Below are 11,191 nucleotides of genomic sequence, written 5' to 3'. Positions count from 1 at the left end.
GCGTTTCTTTTAAGCAGCTGAGGAACTTCGGTTTTGTTCTTGGAATATTTTCTTCTTCACAGGCGGCCTGAGCTCACGTCTCGAGAAAAAGCAAACGATTAATTAATGTTAACATGAAACACAATAAAAAATTTGGTAAAAATTTCCGCACAGCCCCATACTATTGTAAAACAAATCTGTTTTCCCAAAGGCAATGTATTATTTTGTCACTGCTTTCTCTATTCAAGAACTGAATGCATAATGTAGTATGGGGCTGTGCGGAAATTTTACCAAAAATTTAATTAAAAAGTACAAAAAGAGTTCATTTGACTATCTCCTGGTAAGTCGTTGTATAACATGTCAACCCAATCATTTTCCACAAATTGTAAGCACCATTCACTATGAACTGTAGTTTTATGAAAATTCCATGAATTTCTCGTGAAAAACCCATGAAGATCATTTCATGGCCCATGAATACTGCAAAATTAAATTTCATGGGGTTATTTTTGGCCCTGAAATTTCCATGAATTAGGGGAATTTTTTTCATGACCCATGAATTTCTTCAAAGTCTACTTTCATGACCCATTGATTTGCCATGAAGGTCACCAGAATTAATTTCATGACCCATGAATTTCTTTATAAGCCTACTTTCATGACCCATGAATTTCTTTAAAGTCTACTTTCATGACCCATTAGTTTCCCCAGAAAGTCATCAGAATGAATTCCATGCCCATGAATTGCAATCAAACAGCATTTCATGGGCTAACAATTCATTTGTTTTGGAAGAACAAAATAAATGGGCCATGAATATTCCCAGAAATCTGTACATGGGTATATATATTGCCTATGAATTTCATTGATAAATTCATAGTCCATTAAAAGTGGTTTTATTGAGTTCATCACAGTTACTGATTTATCAACGAGCTGACTTGAAAATGTCCCTAAACATCTTAAGTGGCCTGTATTACCGTTAAAAGTACAGGAAATCACAAATCAATGGCTAACCAATGGACCTTCAATTTGCTCCTTTGTTACGACAAATGGGGTTGGAAGCAATGACCCAGATGTTTGATCTTCACTTTGATTTTTTGGCACCTTTTTGCCTTCGCCATGCCTAGACGACTTTGTTGAATTTTATTTGCCTCAATGCTGGCTTTGATTGTTAGCCATGATTCTGGAAACCTGTTCAAGGCCTTCTCTTACATTCTTACAGCTGAGGAATCTTCTAGAGCTTTTCCGGTAAGGCACCTGCACAGTACAGATGCTTAAGTTGCACGGCAATAGTACGCATTGCATCTACACGAAATGTGGAACAAAACAATGAAAAATCAATCACTTTGTCACCTGAATTTGGAACTTTGAATAGTGTGCAAATGTAACCTGAAAAAAATGCCATTTTTACCTCGTTCATAGAGTCGCCGGTTATCAGAGTCAGGCCATCTTCTCAGTCGCAATGAAACGTTACCTTAATGCATTCATTGACATCGCCTTCTACATTGGAATTTGGACCTAAGGTCACCACGTGATAGTACACATGTTTTACGAAGAAGTGGCGGTTTTTTTGTACCTCGAGCGGTACTTTCGGTACTAGTGTTTGCGTAGCAGTCCCTTTTTTCCAGATCAACTTAATGGACTGTTTGAAAAGTTTATTCAAAGAAGTTTCCTCAAGATGAATGTGTCGATACATTACAACATGAAGGGGTAAGTTTAAGCTTGGTCATCTCACTACGCGTAGACATCGGAGCGCGCGCACTAAATATTGATTTAGAATAAATAACATTACATGTTACAGTGTGGTAACTTACACAGGAAAATTATATCATCACACAATTCCAAACAAGGGAAGTCAGGTTATGAGGGCTTAAGGTACAGAGAAATAGATATGGTAAACAGTAACAATTAATACAAAGTTGAAAGTTTGAAAACTGGGAGATATGCATTACAATCATCAATTATCCAATGCATCCCAGAAAAAATAGGGTCAATTACCACCATACCTTCTCTTAAACATTCATGCTTACAGGAAATCAATAATTTTAGTCATTAGGTGGTACTTACAAAAGTTCTACCAAGGAACACAAATGCATTTTTTTTCAGTTACCTCATAGCATATGACTTTTCAGGTCATGTGGTAGGTACCTGCATGGGAACTAACATTTCAATTACCTTAGCATACTGTAATTATCAGAATTGAAGGCCAAGGTGTATAAACCAAGTCCTCAAGTTTCCAAATCAGTCACAGTCAAGCTCACTCCTTTCTGCAGCTGGACCATCCTGTTACATGTGAAAACATCAAATGTTACTTTTGCCAGCTGACGTCTGAGAATAATCACATCCACACTGATAATTTGACACATTGAAAATAAACCCTGAAACTGATTAAATTTTATTTGATCAGAAACATGAAAGGCAATGGAGGAATTTAGTTAGCACAATTGAAGTTTCCCTTCTTCAGTATTCTGGTGTTTTTCCCATCATGTGGCTGAGGTTCTCATTTCACTGTCTTCAGTTCATTTGTTTGTTTGCTTTCCTGACAATCTTAACTACTGTAGCCAATAAATGTGAAGGGTATATAAAATGTGTACAGTTATTACAGGCTGTAGAGTATTGCTTAAATATATCATTGCTGTAAGTGCAAATGCCTAATAAACATAATTCTATGGTCTTCTATTCTTCCACCTTGGAAATACCTTTTGTTCATAAAAATTGAAGTTCAGTGCCTTTAATAGCTTTTTTTAGCAAAAAAGATCTACAAAGAACAAAAGCCATGCCCAAAAATATTATTTAAGGCACCTCTACTGTGGTAAATACATACAACTGACATGTATGAGTGAAGCATGTCAAGCATAAGGTATGATTGTCAATTTGCTTTTCATTACTTGCAAACAGCCATTTCTTTGAAAACTTTTGTATCTCCAGTTTCAAAGAAAGGCATTTCCCATGAAAATTTAAACATTAAAGAGATAAGCTACCAACAACAGGTTTTTCCATTGTAAGTGCTTCATAACATCAAAGTTTCATCTCATTTTTTTGTACATTTTTAAGCATTCGTATATTTAAACCATTACAATATAATGAAATCCCCATTTTAAGACACATATAGTAGTCATATGTACAAGAAAGACAGTAACTAAATACATGTAAAACATACTACTTAAGTAAAGTGTTCTTGTGTATAATTAAGTTTCAACTCATTGAAATTAAGTTGACTTCATGATTCAGATTTTAGTTAAAGAAATGTGTAATGCCTCTTTAAAAGGATGAAAATGCCATTTATGAATTTTAAGAGAGTAAATGCAAAAACTTCAATATTGAATAAAAAAAACACCAGCTCAAAAATCTGACATATCTATTCACTAATAATTAGCTGGCACACATTGATGTAAAAGAGGCTATAAAGAACAGGGCAATAACATTAAGGATTCAGGAGAAGCATATGAGCATCAACTAGTTCACTGATCTGCTCACCTCAATTCAAAAAGAAGACTCTGCAACACTTCTGTTTTATCTTCTCACACCTAAATTAAAACATAAAATTTAATTATTTGCGGACAGGTTAGGGAAAATTAAAGGAATGGGTACACGTTACGTAAAAAGAAACCCATTACAATGAAATAAAGCAGAAGCATATTACCCACATGTTTATGATTCTGAACACAGCTACAATAAGATTATTTAATACAATCGTCTACATATGTAAACCGGACGCAATATATGTCGTAAAAGCAATTTTATTCTAACCTTCCCCCTTGAGGCTGCCTGGTGTATCAAATATATCAAGTTCAGTACCTCTAGAGTAATAAGCCGCGCTTTTGAGGCTACAAAATTATGAAGTAATCAACGAGTTATGCCAGGCTAAGTTAAGGGGTCCACATTATTAAAATTAAGTATAGTTTCCTAAAATCGTATGGAAAGTTTAAAATGTCCTACAGTTGTGCTATATTTACGGATTTATCGTTCTTAATTACTGCTGAAATTACGAGGGTGTGACTCAATTTATTCAAAACATCCAAGCAGGTTACAAAATGGTTCGCGAATTGTAAACCGAAATGTGTTTTAATGATGGTGCTGATACGAATTTATCGTTCATAATCACTTATGAAACTCTGAAATAGTGACACAATTAATTCAAAAGATTATATCCAGGAAGTTTATAGAAACGGACTCGTGAATTCTCAATAACTGCTTTTGAATTCGAAAACTATACGAACAGTTATTTACGCTAAACATGTGCTTACCAGCGTGCTTGTGAGCAAATTGTGATGCTGCCAATTTCAGAGATCGATTCTTCAGTTTCCAGCACTGAGAAAAATTATTCTATCGCAAGGCTGTCCATCATAACCCGATTATTAAGTACACCCCGAGGTGTTTAGAGAAGAGAAAGTGGCTACATGTTCAGTGAGACAAATCATTTCCTGAAGCTAGAACGAATCGAGAATAAAGCACGAAAACAGAGCGCTGAAAAGTACCATGACTCAACAACGAAATTCACTCCTTCCGCAGTGGAACTACCTCCATTTTACCCGTGAGTTTGTATGCATCACATTTGCGGTTGGTTGTGACAAAATCCTACAAGCCAGCGGTACGACCGAAGAGCACTAGTGACGAGTTTCTGAGTCGGGTGATCGGAAATTGTCGTCTATTCCAATATAGCGGATTATTCCGGTAAAACCAAAGCGACGCGATTGAACCAGACATGAACATTATTACATGCTTTACATGTGATGAATACACTGTAGATTTTAAATCAAGGAGGTCTCGCTAAATCTTGTATGGCTGTTTCCTTCACCCTCGTCGATCTTAAGTTTCTTGTTGAGCAGAGTTTTAGCTTAACACTGCAACCGCCAAGACCTACGCTTGCAAAGGTAAACAAAACTTATAAATAGTATCGCCACTATAATGCCTTTGTCATAGTGCTACCGGTTAGAAATATCTCCATGATGAAACTTCTATTGTCTTGTTCCTCCAGACGGTAGGACCCTAGGAGGCATAGGAAAATACTACCGGCTAGAGGTACAGCTTGCATATTTAGTCCACTTTCCCAATTGTTACTACAGGTTGTTTCACATTTCACTTATTTGGCACTCCAAATTAGTCTTACACTCATTTTTTCAAGAATACGTTTACATTTATTTATTTTTATTTGGTCATGTACCTCTAGCCGGTAGTAACTGAAGGTGCTTATAAAATAGAGGTACAGCTTGCATACTTAGTCAACTTCGCCCGATGTTTATTACGGTTTGCTCGACATTTTACTCTTCTGCACTCCAAATTAGTCTTTCACTCCTTGGAATCACTTTTTACAAGAGTATAATTACATTTGTTTTTTTAATTTGGCCTTTTACCTCTAGTTGGTAGGATCCTAACCCTTTAACTCCCATAAGTGACTAACACAGAATTTCTCTTTACAATATCAATACAATATCAACCAAGAATAAAGAAAAATGTCAATTTGGGGATAATTAGTCATCCAATACTAAATTCTCTGAACTAACTTTATAAAAATTGTATAGTTGACAGTGGGGAGAATTACAAATTTGATGTGGGAGGTAAAGGGTTAAGAGGCTTAGAAGATACTACCAGCTAGAGGTAAAGCTTGCTTCTTGTACCACTAGCTAGTAGGGTCTTAAGAGGCTTAGAAAATACTACCAGCTTGTGGTACAGCTTGCATAGTTAGTTGACTTTGCCTAATTTTTACTACAGTTTGCTTCAGTCTTGCACTTCTTTGAATCACTTTTTTCATGAATACGTATACATTTAGTTATTTCTATTTGGTCTTGTACCTCTACCAGGTAGGATCTTAGGGGGGCTTAGAAAATACTACTGGCTAGAGGTACAGCTTGCTCACTTAGTTGACTTCAATCAATTTTTATCATGATTTGTTCCACATTTTACTTTTCTACACTCCAAATTGTAGTGTAACACTCCTTGGAATCAATTTTTTTTTTTACAGAATACATTAATTTTTTTTTTATATTTTGTCTTGTTCCTCAAGTTGGTAGGATCTCAGGAGGCTTAGAAAGCACAACTGGCTAGAGGTAAAGCTTGCATATTTAGTCAACTTTTTCCTATTTTTACTATGATTTTCTCCACATTTTACTTTTCTGCACTCCAAATTAGTCTTACACTCTTTGGAATCACTTTCATTAAAAATATCTTCTTGTTCCTTGGTCGTGTACCGAGGTAACAATTGGGCAAAGTCGAACGGCTAAGTATGTAAGCTCTACCTCTAGCCAATAGTGTTTTATAAGCCCCTTCAGATCCTACCAGCAAGAGGTGCAAGACCCAATGAAAATAAACAAATGTGAACAAATTCTTGAAAAAGGTTATTCAAAGGAGTGTAGGACTAATTTGGAGTGCAGAAAAATAAAATCAAACCGTAGTGACAATTGGACAAAGTTGACTAAATATGCAAGCTGTATCTCTAGCTGGTAGAAATTTTCTAACCCTCCTGATATCCTACCAGCTAGAAGTGCAAGACAACGAGAATTTTATTTTAGGGATCTCAGTTCTAATCTGTAGCACTGTGACAAGGGCATTATAGTGGCGATACCATTCATAATAAGTGAAATGTGAAGCAACCTGTAGTAACAATTGGGGAATGTGGACTAAATATGCAAGCTGTACCTCTAACCGGTAGTATTTTTCTATGCCTCCTAGGGTCCTACCGTCTGGAGGAACAAGACAATAGAAGTTTCATCTTGGAGATATTTCTAACCGGTAGCACTATGACAAAGGCATTATAGTGGCGATACTATTTATAAGTTTTGTTTACCTTTGCAAGCGTAGGTCTTGGTGGCTATAGACTGTTACAGCTAAAACTCTGCTCAACGAGAAACTTAAGATCGACGAGGGTGAAGGAAACTCTCATACAGAATTTAGCGAAACCTCCTTGATTTAAACTCTACAACGTAATCATCACATGTAAAGCATGCAAAAATATTCATGTCTGGTTCACTTACGTCACTTGACTGTTGGTATTACTGGAATAGTCCGCTATATTGGAATAGCCGATAATTTCCGATAATTACTTGACTGGGGAACTCGTCACTAGTGCTCCTCGGGCGTACCTTTAGCCGGTAGGATTTAGGCACAACCTTTGCGGTCCGTAATTTAATTCTCCGATGTTTGACGGGTTCTCACATATTGTCAAAATCAAATTACCGCGTCAGACTTAATGTAAACATGAACATCGCTCACTCAATCTCATTTCGTTTCAATTTACAGAAAGACCATTACTTCATTCTTAAGGTAAAACAACACATCTTGGACAAAGCGCGTTTTTTTAATGAATATAGTTAGCCCTGCGATAGTTAACTGAAGAGGGAATCATAGAAACTTGCTCACGTCGTTCGCTATCATTTGAAAACTTTCAAAACTCAAGAAATATCTTGAAGAATACGAACACTTTAAAATGTTATTCGAGCGATGAACCGGCGCGAAGATTTTAAAGGGATGAATGCTAAAATTTTACTGAAACGTGATTTGAATTATTAACTGAAACTAGTATCAATCAACAATTGATAAAGAAGGTTTGAATTTTTCCGAGCCTTAATGTAAAAAAAAAAAAAAAAAAAAAAACCAGAGAAAACTCAACTTACCTCCTCTTTTTTCTCCGATCCTTTGTAGTTCGTTTCTTTTTGTTGATGACCTCTTTTTAGTCTGTTTTCTAGAGCTCTTTGTATTTCCTTCCGACGTTGCTCTGCGCCGATGGATATTCGCCTTTTTACTGAACGCCTTTTCTTGTTCTCTTTTGCGTTCCTCTCGCCGTATTCTGCCTATTTTTGCGTCCTTTTTAGCTCCCTTTACGCCTTTTACTTCTTGCTTTCTTTCAGTCACTCTGTCTCTTTCTTTCCAAACTATTTTAACTCAAACTCTTCCTCCACGAACATAAACAATAATAATTTCCTCCGATTGTAAGAGCTTTAGCAATGCCGGTATTAATGCTTTGCAAATTGATCAGAAATTGCAAATTACTGAGAAGTACTGTTCAATTACAACCTCATCAGTTTGATTTCCCGCTCAAAACTCGGGTTGCAAATAATCGATTTTCGAAAGCCATACCAGCTTTGTCCTTGTCAGAGTATCCTTGAACTTAGCCTTTTTACTCTTCTGCAAGTTTTAACTGAACACAAAATATCTCAAAAATTAGAAATATAGCTGGCAATTTGAAATGTGTACGTGACTAGTTAGGAAAATGCAATTAGGTTCCTGTGGACTTTAAATGTGCTTTCGTTCGCAGATATTATTATAGTTCTATTCCTCAATTAAGCGATGAGCAAGATATGATCCAGTTAGTGGTCGTTCAGTTGTTGTTTGGATAAAGTAAAAAAAGTAAATAGAAACAAATTTCTACTTAATTTTTATTTTGAAAAACGGAAGTAACATAATTCTACGAACCCCTCTGCGTGTAAGGAATAGTTAATTGGAACAAAGGGTTTTATCTGTCTTAAATATAACTGCACGACAAGCGTCATCGTTACTTCTTGCTGCGTCTATCGTGAGTCATGGTTACGGAAAATAGGCAATCGTTAGTATTAACGCTCGAGATCAGCCTAGATTACATTGATAGCTAACATTGAAACAACAGATATGTGATGATTTGAGCTTTTTTAAGCTCCATCCACATGTCGTGCACAAAACTATCGAGCGAAGGATTTACCGTCCATCACAAACTCTCGCCGATTCTGAAGTTCCTTTAATTTTCTCATTTATGGATGAGATATACGTCTCATTAGATACATTAGAAACATATTTGAGCCACTAGCTCTATGTTGCAACTAGGGTAAACTGTATAGGTGAAGGACAGGTAACTTGTAGCAGGTCGATATATTCCTTCCTAAACTGTCTGTTTGAGTCCATTAAAAGAGACTTCAAAATAGATTTCTTTAGTAGATTAAATCTAGATTCTGCAAAGAAATGGATCAGCTAGATGACCATCACCGGCGCCCAGCAAACTACGAAATCCAAGACTTCAGTCATAGGTGTCCTGGAAACTTTTGATTCTCTGCACAAATTATTTGATTGTTTCAATTCTGGAATTGGTTGTGATGTCGGAGATACCGGAACAATTTAAAATATGCCAAGAAAATAATAAATGCGGCTGGTAGTGAAGGCCCTGAGGAAGATTAGTTCGCTTCAGAAGCATTATCTTCCACCCTACATATTTAGAAACAGACTGTTCGTTTACGTTCACAAGATCCTTGTACCGACGTTGTCATGGAAATGAAAATTGCTCGTAAAATACACAATCTAATCCATATCAAAAGTGTCCCAATAGGATTCATGCATCGCTTATCGGATCCAGCGGAACACCACCCCCCCCCCCCCTTCCCCCTTAGCTCAAGGTTGAGGGGGGCGGTATTTCGTCGCCGGCTCTTCTTCCTTCTGCGATTCTTTTTTTTCACCCAAGATAAGGGGGGCCCCGTTAAAATATCGCTCGCAGACAGGAATGTGATGGTAATGTTGGTAGCTGTACACGTAACCTTGACCTTTTGCAAATGATAGAGCAAGTCAGAGTGTTCGCAGCGATTTTTATAAATATCAACAGGACGATCACTGCCGATCCTTTAATTATTTCGTCTGTTTTGATCTAATCTGCAGCTGGAGTCAAATTCGTTCTCCTTCTCCTTTGCGATAAATCAAAACTACTATTCATGACCTTACTTGTCAAAAACAGTTGAAAGCTTTGGTGCTTGGTCCATTGTGCAAAGGCATTGGTCATGCCTTTCTCTCAGGTGTCGTTAATCAAAGGACTTTGGGTTATTTTCTTTAAAATACAATCTTTTCTTAACGGTTATTTATTTGGTGCGTCACTTATCATAATTGCTTGCACATCAGTAATCCGTACATGTGCATACAAATAAATTGGAAGAGTGATGCGCAAAATTTTATATGATATTCATTGGCGAAGAAAGTGATTGACAGTCAACTATCCAGACTTACAATTGCGACATCAATAATAATTTGAGTTCCCCTAATTCTCGTTATTATTAACACCGAAAATGAAAATAATTCCCTTATTTTCAATTTTACTTTCCTCTATGGCGTTCATAAATGGAATTTTGAGTCATAACGAGACAATCATCCTTGATTCTTTTCAAGGAAGATGGTCTGTATAAAGCTCACAGCTTGTGTGATGGAGTCCAAGAGAGAGGCTATATTTGCAGCCATAATAGAGCATAAAAGAGCATTTAATCAAAAGTGCATTAAATGTCTCCTGACCAATGAAAAAGTTCTCTTTTTGAATCATTGAACCAAGCAACGTGATAAGCAGGCAGGGAAAGGTAAGCGTCTCGAACTTTAGTATCGATTGAACCCTTTTCCATTTTAAAAACATAATCAGAGAAAAACAAAAGATGGATACCGCGCTTTTTCCAATCAAAAAATGCTACTTAGAACTTCAAGATTTAGGGCGCAGCTAGACTGGGAATTCAGTCGTTGATGCAGGCAAATATCAAGTTAAGCTTATGCGGTACAATGCACTCATGTCGAACGCCGATCCGGATAGCCATTCGCACCTCTTTTTGTAAGGTGACTAAAGGTGTACACAACTCGTACTGTTCACCTTCCGCACTGAATTTAGAATTAGTTGACTTATATGAACGGCAGTTGGGTATGCCCTTTCTTCCTCAAAATTCCTCTTCACTCTGTTGTCATCTAACAAACTTTAAGGGCTATTTTCCATTTAGTTATCTTTCTAAGTGTAAATCTAATTTACGCAATGAGTCCTTTGTAATTTCTATATCACCAATCTTGTTTTTGTTTTGCCCGATCTTAACCGCAAAAGTATGAAGTTTTGGGTGGAAAGGCGTTTTGGAAAGAGTCAATAAGCCGAAGGTACATACTTAGTATGCGGGAACTGTTCCACGTAACGCGGCATAATTACCATAAAATCATTTGGTGCTCAGGCCACGCAATACGTTCGTCCCCTCTTCTTGATTTCTCCTTTCTTCGCTATAGTTGCCGACGTGTCTTCACAGTTTTCTAGGAGAACTCGCCGAGCGCTTAGTTCGATCATTTCAAATCTTAAATACAGCTATTACCAGAAAACGCGAAAATAAATTTCGCGTCATAGACACTTTAAATTATTATTATATTACTATTGTTATTGTTATTATCATCCTAAAATTTTTTTTTCACAATATAATTATTTTTTGAATGTCAATTAGACAATATATTATTGAATCATCCTTCTTTTGTGGGACGGGGT

The 11,191-nt window shown here is 36.6% G+C and overlaps 1 long non-coding RNA gene across 1 annotated transcript; it reads right to left on the bottom strand.

Moving 5' to 3' along the window:
- Window positions 1-1,614: 1,614 nt before the first annotated feature.
- LOC149047025 (uncharacterized) lies at window positions 1,615-4,521 on the bottom strand. Its single transcript, XR_016185877.1, has 3 exons — window positions 4,218-4,521; window positions 3,448-3,497; window positions 1,615-2,253 (listed from the first exon to the last, which is right to left on the bottom strand). It is a non-coding gene; the product is annotated as an uncharacterized LOC149047025 (long non-coding RNA).
- Window positions 4,522-11,191: the final 6,670 nt, after the last annotated feature.

Source organism: Pocillopora damicornis, chromosome 4, assembly GCF_964200805.1.
Source record: "Pocillopora damicornis chromosome 4, jaPocDami1.2, whole genome shotgun sequence".
Taxonomy (NCBI): domain Eukaryota; kingdom Metazoa; phylum Cnidaria; class Anthozoa; order Scleractinia; family Pocilloporidae; genus Pocillopora; species Pocillopora damicornis.
The sequence above is the reverse complement of the archived record's forward strand: the minus strand, read 5'-3'. Positions and strand labels throughout refer to the sequence as shown.